This window comes from Anomaloglossus baeobatrachus, chromosome 4 (assembly GCF_048569485.1).
Source record: "Anomaloglossus baeobatrachus isolate aAnoBae1 chromosome 4, aAnoBae1.hap1, whole genome shotgun sequence".
In the NCBI taxonomy this organism is placed as follows: domain Eukaryota; kingdom Metazoa; phylum Chordata; class Amphibia; order Anura; family Aromobatidae; genus Anomaloglossus; species Anomaloglossus baeobatrachus.
In genome coordinates, this window is record NC_134356.1 from 184,444,207 (window position 1) to 184,457,079 (window position 12,873).

A 12,873-nucleotide genomic window follows, 5' to 3' on the forward strand; every position below is an offset into this window, starting at 1 on the left:
CTCCTGTAAGGCTGCTAGTGCTTTAGCGGGATCCATGGCCTGTTCTTACTGTTAGGGCCAGGTGGACGGGCAGACCCAGGAGGTGGATCCACTGGGCCGAACTCCTTGATGATGGTAAGGGGTCCGGTAGCTGGAGCACTACAGGTAGCAGGACAGACCGTGCACAAGAGTATAATGGAGAAGTCCCTGGGACCACGGAGTCACTGATGGTAGTCCGGGTGACGGAGCTCAGGTTCGGAAGCCGAGATGATGTCAGGCGGAGTCCGGAACCGTTGGAGCGAGATGACGGGTCACCGCAGGGATCAGAGATGGTACGGACTGTCAGGATGGCAGATAGACAGCGTTCGGGGTTCGGGATTCGGCAGGACCGGATGGCAAGGCAGGATCGGCTCTAGAAGAGAGAGAGGTGAGTATCTCACAGGAACACAAGGAGACCTGACTCCTAGCTTGGGAAACACAAAGAACAGGCCCCGCCCACTTGGACACTAAACCCCTTTATACCCTGTACCTGTGTGCTTCATTTCCTGTCAGTGGACGCTGGCCCTTTAAGAAAGGGTCAATGACCGCGCGCGCGCCCTAATGCGCATGCGCGCGGCCCGGGTGCCAGAAGCCAGAGCAGGAAGCGGTGAGGAGGAAGCAGCAGAGCCGGGCTGGGGCTGAGAAGCCGACGGGCGCCGGGAGCGGGGACCAGGACGCCTGGGAAGCGCAGGCAATGGAGGCTGGAGAGCGGGGAGCGGCGGAGACCGGACCGAAGAACCGGGGAGCGAGGCAGGGGAGCCGGAGAGCGTGGCAGGTGAGCCGGGAAGCAGAGCAGGGGACCCGGGGAGCGTGACACATGCCAGGATGGAGGAAACATGCATGCCAGGATGGGGAAAACATACATGCCAGGATGGAGGAAACATGCATGCCAGGATAGAGGAAACATGCATGCCAGGAAGGAGGAAACATGCATGCCAGTATGGGGAACAATGCATGCCAGGATGGGGAACAATGCATGCCAGGATGGAGGAAACATGCATGCCAGGATGGAGGAAACGTGCATGCCAGGATGGGGAACAATGCATGCCAGGATGGCGGAAACATGCATGCCAGGATGGCGGAAACATGCATGCCAGGATGGGGAACAATGCATGCCAGGATGGTGGAAGCATGCATGCCAGGATGGAGGAAACATGCATGCCAGGATGGAGGAAACATGCATGCCAGGATGGGGAACAATGCATGCCAGGATGGTGGAAACATGCATGCCAGGATGGAGGAAACATGCATGCCAGGATGGGGAACAATGCATGCCAGGATGGTGGAAACATGCATGCCAGGATGGAGGAAACATGCATGCCAGGATGGAGGAAACATGCATGCCAGGATGGAGGAAACATGCATGCCAGGATGGAGGAAACATGCATGCCAGGATGGGGAACAATGCATGCCAGGATGGGGAAAACATACATGCCAGGATGGGAAAACATACATGCCAGGATGGGGAAACATGTATGTCAGGATGGGGAAACATGCATATCAGGATGGAGGAAACATGCATGCCAGGATGGGGAAAACATACATGCTAGGATGGGGAAACATGCATGCCAGGATGGGGAAAACATACATGCCAGGATGGAGGAAACATGCATGCCAGGATGGTGGAAACATGCATGCCAGGATGGTGGAAACATGCATGCCAGGATGGAGGAAACATGCATGCCAGGATGGAGGAAACATGCATGCCAGGATGGAGGAAACATGCATGCCAGGATGGGGAACAATGCATGCCAGGATGATGGAAACATGCATGCCAGAATGGGGAAAACATACATGCCAGGATGGGGAAACATGCATGCCAGGATGGCGGAAACATGCATGCCAGGATGGAGGAAACATGCATGCCAGGATGGGGAACAATGCATGCCAGGATGGTGGAAACATGTATGCCAGGATGGGGAAAACATACATGCCAGGATGGGGAAACATGCATGCCAGGATGGGGAAAACATACATGCCAGGATGGGGAAACATGCATACCAGGATGGAGGAAACATGCATGCCAGGATGGGGAACAATGCATGCCAGGATGGTGGAAACATGCATGCCAGGATGGTGGAAACATGCATGCCAGGACTGAGGAAACATGCATGCCAGGATGGAGGAAACATGCATGCCAGGATGGTGGAAACATGCATGCCATGATGGTGGAAACATGCATGCCAGGATGGCGGAAACATGCATGCCAGGATGGGGAAAACATACATGCCAGGATGGGGAAACATGCATGCCAGGATGGGGGAAACATGCATGCCAGGATGTGGAAACATGCATGCCAGGATGGGGAAAACATGCATGCCAGGTTGGGGAAAACATACATGCCAGGATGGGGAACAATGCATGCCAGGATGGTGGAAACATGCATGCCAGGATGGAGGAAACATGCATGCCAGGATGGGGAACAATGCATGCCAGGATGGAGGAAACATGCATGCCAGGATGGAGGAAACATGCATGCCAGGATGGGGAACAATGCATGCCAGGATGGTGGAAACATGCATGCCAGTATGGGGAAAACATACATGCCATGATGGGAAAACATGCATGCCAGGATGGAGGAAGCATGCATGCCAGGATGGAGGAAACATGCATGCCAGGATGGGGAACAATGCATGCCAGGATGGTGGAAACATGCATGCCAGGATGGAGGAAACATGCATGCCAGGATGGAGGAAACATGCATGCCATGATGGGGAAAACATGCATGCCTGGATGAGGAAAACATGCATGCCAGGATGGAGGAAACATGCATGCTAGAATGGAGGAAACATGCATGCTAGAATGGAGGAAACATGCATGCATGCCAGGATGGGGATAACATACATGCCAGGATGGGGAAAACAACACATGCCAGGATGGGGAAAGCATAGATGCCAGGATGGAGGAAACATGCATGCCAGGATGGGGGAAACATGCATGCCAGGATGGGGAAAACATGCATGTCAGAATGGAGGAAACATGCATGCCAGGATGGGGAAAAGATAGATGCCAGGATGGAGAAAACATGCATGCCAGGATGGAGGAAACATGCATGCCAGGTTGGAGGAAACATGCATGCCAGGAGGCAGGAAACATGCATGCCAGGATGGGGGAAACATGCATGCCAGGATGGGGAAAACATGCATGCCAGGAGGCAGGAAACATGCATGCCAGGATGGGGGAAACATGCATGCCAGGATGGGGAAAACATACATGCCAGGATGGGGAAACATGCATGCCAGGATGGGGAAACATGCATGTCAGGATGGGGAAACATGCATGCCAGGATGGTGGAAACATGCATGCCAGGATGGAGGAAACATGCATGCCAGGATGGAGGAAACATGCATGCCAGGATGGGGAAAGCATAGATGCCAGGATGGGGGAAACATGCATGCCAGGATGGGGGAAACATACATGCCAGGATGGGGAAACATGCATGCCAGAATGGGGAAAACATACATGCCAGGATGGGGAAACATGCATGCCAGGATGGAGGAAACATGCATGCCAGGATGGGGAAAACATGCATGCCAGGATGGGGAAAACATGCATGCCAGGAGGGAGGAAACATGCATGCCAGGATGGAGGAAACATGCATGCCAGGATGGGGAAAACATACATGCCAGGATGGGGAAACATGCATGCCAGGATGGGGAAACATGCATGCCAGGATGGAGGAAACATACATGCCAGGATGGAGGAAACATGCATGCCAGGATGGGGAAAACATACATGCCAGGATGGGGAAACATGCATGCCAGGATGGGAAAACATACATGCCAGGATGGGGAAACATTCATACCAGGATGGAGGAAACATGCATGCCAGGATGGGGAACAATGCATGCCAGGATGGTGGAAAAATTCATGCCAGGATGGAGGAACCATGCATGCCAGGATGGAGGAAACATGCATGCCAGGATGGAGGAAACATGCATGCCAGGATGGTGGAAACATGCATGCCAGGATGGTGGAAACATGCATGCCAGGATGGAGGAAACATGCATGCCAGGATGGAGGAAACATGCATGCCAGGATGGGGAACAATGCATGCCAGGATGGTGGAAATATGCATGCCAGGATGGGGAAAACATACATGCCATGATGGGGAAACATGCATGCCAGGATGGAGGAAACATGCATGCCAGGATGGAGGAAACATGCATGCCAGGATGGGGAACAATGCATGCCAGGATGGTGGAAACATGCATGCCAGGATGGAGGAAACATGCATGCCAGGATGGAGGAAACATGCATGCCAGGATGGGGAAAACATGCATGCCTGGATGAGGAAAACATGCATGCCAGGATGGAGGAAACATGCATGCCAGAATGGAGGAAACATGCATGCCAGGATGGGGATAATATACATGCCAGGATGGGGAAAGCATAGATGCCAGGATGGAGGACACATGCATGCCAGGATGGGGAAAACATACATGCCAGGATGGGGAAACATGCATGCCAGAATGGGGAAAACATACATGCCAGGATGGGGAAACATGCATGCCAGGATGGAGGAAACATGCATGCCAGGATGGGGAACAATGCATGCCAGGATGGTGGAAACATGCATGCCAGGATGGAGGAAACATGCATGCCAGGATGGTGGAAACATGCATGCCAGGATGGAGGAAACATGCATGCCAGGATGGGGAACAATGCATGCCAGGATGGGGAAAACATACATGCCAGGATGGGAAAACATACATGCCAGGATGGGGAAACATACATGCCAGGATGGAGGAAACATACATGCCAGGATGGGGAAAACATACATGCCAGGATGGGGAAACATGCATGCCAGGATGGAAGAAACATGCATGCCAGAATGGAGGAAACATGCATGCCAGGATGGGGAAAACATACATGCCAGGATGGGGAAAACAACACATGCCAGGATGGGGAAAGCATACATGCCAGGATGGAGGAAACATGCATGCCAGCATGGGGGAAACATACATGCCAGGATGGGGAAACATGCATGCCAGGATGGGGAAAACATACATGCCAGGATGGGGAAACATGCATGCCAGGATGGAGGAAACATGCATGCCAGGATGGAGGAAACATGCATGCCAGGATGGGGAACAATGCATGCCAGGATGGTGGAAACATGCATGCCAGGATGGGGAAAACATACATGCCAGGATGGGGAAACATGCATGCCAGGATGGAGGAAACATGCATGCCAGGATGGGGAACAATGCATGCCAGGATGGTGGAAACATGCATGCCAAGATGGAGGAAACATGCCTGCCAGGATTGAGGAAACATGCATGGCAGGATGGGGAAAACATGCATGACAGGATGAGGAAAACATGCATGCCAGGATGGTGGAAACATACATGCCAGGATGGAGGAAACATACATGCCAGGATGGGGAAAGCATAAATGCCAGGATGGGGAAACATGCATGCCAGGATGGAAGAAACATGCATGCCAGAATGGAGGAAACATGCATGCCAGGATGGGGAAAACATACATGCCAGGATGGGGAAAACAACACATGCCAGGATGGGGAAAGCATAGATGCCAGGATGGGGAAACATGCATGCCAGGATGGGGAAAACATACATGCCAGGATGGGGAAACATGCATGCCAGGATGGAGGAAACATGCATGCCAGGATGGGGAACAATGCATGCCAGGATGGTGGAAACATACATGCCAGGATGGGGAAACATGCATGCCAGAATGGGAAACAATGCATGCCAGGATGGTGGAAACATGCATGCCAGGATGGTGGAAACATGCATGCCAGGATGGAGGAAACATGCATGCCAGGATGGAGGAAACATGCATGCCAGGATGGGGAACAATGCATGCCAGGATGGGGAAAACATACATGCCAGGATGGAAAAACATACATGCCAGGATGGGGAAACATACATGCCAGGATGGAGGAAATATACATGCCAGGATGGGGAAAACATACATGCCAGGATGGGGAAACATGCATGCCAGGATGGAGGAAACATACATGCCAGGATGGGGAAAACATACATGCCAGGATGGGGAAAACAACACATGCCAGGATGGGGAAAGCATACATGCCAGGATGGAGGAAACATGCATGCCAGCATGGGGGAAACATACATGCCAGGATGGGGAAACATGCATGCCAGGATGGGGAAAACATACATGCCAGGATGGGGAAACATGCATGCCAGGATGGAGGAAACATGCATGCCAGGATGGGGAACAATGCATGCCAGGATGGTGGAAACATGCATGCCATGATGGAGGAAACATGCATGCCAGGATGGGGAACAATGCATGCCAGGATGGTGGAAACATGCATGCCAGGATGGGGAAAACATACATGCCAGGATGGGGAAACATGCATGCCAGGATGGAGGAAACATGCATGCCAGGATGGGGAACAATGCATGCCAGGATGGTGGAAACATGCATGCCAAGATGGAGGAAATATGCCTGCCAGGATTGAGGAAACATGCATGGCAGGATGGGGAAAACATGCATGCCAGGATGAGGAAAACATGCATGCCAGGATGGAGGAAACATACATGCCAGGATGGGGAAAACATACATGCCAGGATGGGGAAACATGCATGCCAGGATGGAAGAAACATGCATGCCAGAATGGAGGAAACATGCATGCCAGGATGGGGAAAACATACATGCCAGGATGGGGAAAACAACACATGCCAGGATGGGGAAAGCATACATGCCAGGATGGAGGAAACATGCATGGCAGCATGGGGCAAACATACATGCCAGGATGGGGAAACATGCATGCCAGGATGGGGAAAACATACATGCCAGGATGGGGAAACATACATGCCAGGATGGAGGAAATATACATGCCAGGATGGGGAAAACATACATGCCAGGATGGGGAAACATGCATGCCAGGATGGAAGAAACATGCATGCCAGAATGGAGGAAACATGCATGCCAGGATGGGGAAAACATACATGCCAGGATGGGGAAAACAACACATGCCAGGATGGGGAAAGCATACATGCCAGGATGGAGGAAACATGCATGCCAGCATGGGGGAAACATACATGCCAGGATGGGGAAACATGCATGCCAGGATGGGGAAAACATACATGCCAGGATGGGGAAACATGCATGCCAGGATGGAGGAAACATGCATGCCAGGATGGGGAACAATGCATGCCAGGATGGTGGAAACATGCATGCCATGATGGAGGAAACATGCATGCCAGGATGGGGAACAATGCATGCCAGGATGGTGGAAACATGCATGCCAGGATGGGGAAAACATACATGCCAGGATGGGGAAACATGCATGCCAGGATGGAGGAAACATGCATGCCAGGATGGGGAACAATGCATGCCAGGATGGTGGAAACATGCATGCCAAGATGGAGGAAATATGCCTGCCAGGATTGAGGAAACATGCATGGCAGGATGGGGAAAACATGCATGCCAGGATGAGGAAAACATGCATGCCAGGATGGTGGAAACATACATGCCAGGATGGAGGAAACATACATGCCAGGATGGGGAAAACATACATGCCAGGATGGGGAAACATGCATGCCAGGATGGAAGAAACATGCATGCCAGAATGGAGGAAACATGCATGCCAGGATGGGGAAAACATACATGCCAGGATGGGGAAAACAACACATGCCAGGATGGGGAAAGCATACATGCCAGGATGGAGGAAACATGCATGCCAGCATGGGGGAAACATACATGCCAGGATGGGGAAACATGCATGCCAGGATGGGGAAAACATACATGCCAGGATGGGGAAACATGCATGCCAGGATGGAGGAAACATGCATGTCAGGATGGGGAACAATGCATGCCAGGATGGTGGAAACATGCATGCCAGGATGGAGGAAACATGCATGCCAGGATGGGGAACAATGCATGCCAGGATGGTGGAAACATGCATGCCAGGATGGGGAAAACATACATGCCAGGATGGGGAAACATGCATGCCAGGATGGAGGAAACATGCATGCCAGGATGGGGAACAATGCATGCCAGGATGGTGGAAACATGCATGCCAAGATGGAGGAAACATGCCTGCCAGGATTGAGGAAACATGCATGGCAGGATGGGGAAAACATGCATGCCAGTATGAGGAAAACATGCATGCCAGGATGGAGGAAACATACATGCCAGAATGGAGGAAACATGCATGCCAAGATGGGGATAACACACATGCCAGGATGGGGAAAGCATAGATGCCAGGATGGAGGAAACATGCATGCCAGGATGGGGGAAACATACATGCCAGGATGGAGGAAATATACATGCCAGGATGGAGGAAACATGCATGCCAGGATGGAGGAAACATGCATGCCAGGATGGAGGAAACATGCATTGCAGGATGGAGGAAATATGCATGCCAGAATTGGGAAAACATGCATGCCAGGATGGGGAAAACATGCATGCCAGGAGGGAGGAAACATGCATGCCAGGATGGAGGAAACATGCATGCCAGGATGGGGAAAACATACATGCCAGGATGGGGAAACATGAATGCCAGGATGGGGGAAACATGCATGCCAGGATGTGGAAAAATGCATGCCAGGATGGTGGAAACATACATGCCAGGATGGGGAAACATGCATGCCAGGATGGAGGAAACATGCATGCCAGGATGGGGAACAATGCATGCCAGGATGGTGGAAACATGCATGCCAGGATGGAGGAAACATGCATGCCAAGATGGGGAACAATGCATGCCAGGATGGTGGAAACATGCATGCCAGGATGGGGAAAACATACATGGCAGGATGGGGAAACATGCATGCCAGGATGGGGAACAATGCATGCCAGGAGGGTGGAAACATGCATGCCAGGATGGAGGAAACATGCCTGCCAGGATGGAGGAAACATGCATGGCAGGATGGGGAAAACATGCATGCCAGGATGAGGAAAACATGCATGCCAGGATGGAGGAAACATACATGCCAGAATGGAGGAAACATGCATGCCAGGATGGGGATAACACACATGCCAGGATGGGGAAAGCATAGATGCCAGGATGGAGGAAACATGCATGCCAGGATGGGGGAAACATACATGCCAGGATGGAGGAAATATACATGCCAGGATGGAGGAAACATGCATGCCAGGATGGAGGAAACATGCATGCCAGGATGGAGGAAACATGCATTGCAGGATGAAGGAAATATGCATGCCAGAATAGGGAAAACATGCATGCCAGGATGGGGAAAACATACATGCCAGGATGGGGAAACATGCATGCCAGGATGGGGAAAACATGCATGCCAGGATGGGGGAAACATGCATGCCAGGATGTGGAAACATGCATGCCAGGATGGGGAAAACATGCATGCCAAGTTGGGGAAAACATGCATGCCAGGATGGGGAACAATGCATGCCAGGATGGTGGAAACATGCATGCCAGGATGGAGGAAACATGCATGCCAGGATGGGGAACAATGCATGCAAGGATGGAGGAAACATGCATGCCAGGATGGAGGAAACATGCATGCCAGGATGGAGGAAACATGCATGCCAGGATTGAGGAAATGTGCATCCCAGAATAGGGAAAACATGCATGCCATGATGGGGAAAACATGCATGCCAGGAGAGAGGAAATATGCATGCCAGGATGGAGGAAACATGCATGCCAGGATGGGGAAAACATACATGCCAGGATGGGGAAACATGCATGCCAGGATGGGGGAAACATGCATGCCAGGATGTGGAAACATGCATGCCAGGATGGGGAAAACATGCATGCCAGGTTGGGGAAAACATGCATGCCAGGATGGGGAACAATGCATGCCAGGATGATGGAAACATGCATGCCAAGATGGAGGAAATATGCCTGCCAGGATTGAGGAAACATGCATGGCAGGATGGGGAAAACATGCATGCCAGGATGAGGAAAACATGCATGCCAGGATGGAGGAAACATACATGCCAGGATGGGGAAAACATACATGCCAGGATGGGGAAACATGCATGCCAGGATGGAAGAAACATGCATGCCAGAATGGAGGAAACATGCATGCCAGGATGGGGAAAACATACATGCCAGGATGGGGAAAACAACACATGCCAGGATGGGGAAAGCATACATGCCAGGATGGAGGAAACATGCATGGCAGCATGGGGCAAACATACATGCCAGGATGGGGAAACATGCATGCCAGGATGGGGAAAACATACATGCCAGGATGGGGAAACATACATGCCAGGATGGAGGAAATATACATGCCAGGATGGGGAAAACATACATGCCAGGATGGGGAAACATGCATGCCAGGATGGAAGAAACATGCATGCCAGAATGGAGGAAACATGCATGCCAGGATGGGGAAAACATACATGCCAGGATGGGGAAAACAACACATGCCAGGATGGGGAAAGCATACATGCCAGGATGGAGGAAACATGCATGCCAGCATGGGGGAAACATACATGCCAGGATGGGGAAACATGCATGCCAGGATGGGGAAAACATACATGCCAGGATGGGGAAACATGCATGCCAGGATGGAGGAAACATGCATGCCAGGATGGGGAACAATGCATGCCAGGATGGTGGAAACATGCATGCCATGATGGAGGAAACATGCATGCCAGGATGGGGAACAATGCATGCCAGGATGGTGGAAACATGCATGCCAGGATGGGGAAAACATACATGCCAGGATGGGGAAACATGCATGCCAGGATGGAGGAAACATGCATGCCAGGATGGGGAACAATGCATGCCAGGATGGTGGAAACATGCATGCCAAGATGGAGGAAATATGCCTGCCAGGATTGAGGAAACATGCATGGCAGGATGGGGAAAACATGCATGCCAGGATGAGGAAAACATGCATGCCAGGATGGTGGAAACATACATGCCAGGATGGAGGAAACATACATGCCAGGATGGGGAAAACATACATGCCAGGATGGGGAAACATGCATGCCAGGATGGAAGAAACATGCATGCCAGAATGGAGGAAACATGCATGCCAGGATGGGGAAAACATACATGCCAGGATGGGGAAAACAACACATGCCAGGATGGGGAAAGCATACATGCCAGGATGGAGGAAACATGCATGCCAGCATGGGGGAAACATACATGCCAGGATGGGGAAACATGCATGCCAGGATGGGGAAAACATACATGCCAGGATGGGGAAACATGCATGCCAGGATGGAGGAAACATGCATGTCAGGATGGGGAACAATGCATGCCAGGATGGTGGAAACATGCATGCCAGGATGGAGGAAACATGCATGCCAGGATGGGGAACAATGCATGCCAGGATGGTGGAAACATGCATGCCAGGATGGGGAAAACATACATGCCAGGATGGGGAAACATGCATGCCAGGATGGAGGAAACATGCATGCCAGGATGGGGAACAATGCATGCCAGGATGGTGGAAACATGCATGCCAAGATGGAGGAAACATGCCTGCCAGGATTGAGGAAACATGCATGGCAGGATGGGGAAAACATGCATGCCAGTATGAGGAAAACATGCATGCCAGGATGGAGGAAACATACATGCCAGAATGGAGGAAACATGCATGCCAAGATGGGGATAACACACATGCCAGGATGGGGAAAGCATAGATGCCAGGATGGAGGAAACATGCATGCCAGGATGGGGGAAACATACATGCCAGGATGGAGGAAATATACATGCCAGGATGGAGGAAACATGCATGCCAGGATGGAGGAAACATGCATGCCAGGATGGAGGAAACATGCATTGCAGGATGGAGGAAATATGCATGCCAGAATTGGGAAAACATGCATGCCAGGATGGGGAAAACATGCATGCCAGGAGGGAGGAAACATGCATGCCAGGATGGAGGAAACATGCATGCCAGGATGGGGAAAACATACATGCCAGGATGGGGAAACATGAATGCCAGGATGGGGGAAACATGCATGCCAGGATGTGGAAAAATGCATGCCAGGATGGTGGAAACATACATGCCAGGATGGGGAAACATGCATGCCAGGATGGAGGAAACATGCATGCCAGGATGGGGAACAATGCATGCCAGGATGGTGGAAACATGCATGCCAGGATGGAGGAAACATGCATGCCAAGATGGGGAACAATGCATGCCAGGATGGTGGAAACATGCATGCCAGGATGGGGAAAACATACATGGCAGGATGGGGAAACATGCATGCCAGGATGGGGAACAATGCATGCCAGGAGGGTGGAAACATGCATGCCAGGATGGAGGAAACATGCCTGCCAGGATGGAGGAAACATGCATGGCAGGATGGGGAAAACATGCATGCCAGGATGAGGAAAACATGCATGCCAGGATGGAGGAAACATACATGCCAGAATGGAGGAAACATGCATGCCAGGATGGGGATAACACACATGCCAGGATGGGGAAAGCATAGATGCCAGGATGGAGGAAACATGCATGCCAGGATGGGGGAAACATACATGCCAGGATGGAGGAAATATACATGCCAGGATGGAGGAAACATGCATGCCAGGATGGAGGAAACATGCATGCCAGGATGGAGGAAACATGCATTGCAGGATGAAGGAAATATGCATGCCAGAATAGGGAAAACATGCATGCCAGGATGGGGAAAACATACATGCCAGGATGGGGAAACATGCATGCCAGGATGGGGAAAACATGCATGCCAGGATGGGGGAAACATGCATGCCAGGATGTGGAAACATGCATGCCAGGATGGGGAAAACATGCATGCCAAGTTGGGGAAAACATGCATGCCAGGATGGGGAACAATGCATGCCAGGATGGTGGAAACATGCATGCCAGGATGGAGGAAACATGCATGCCAGGATGGGGAACAATGCATGCAAGGATGGAGGAAACATGCATGCCAGGATGGAGGAAACATGCATGCC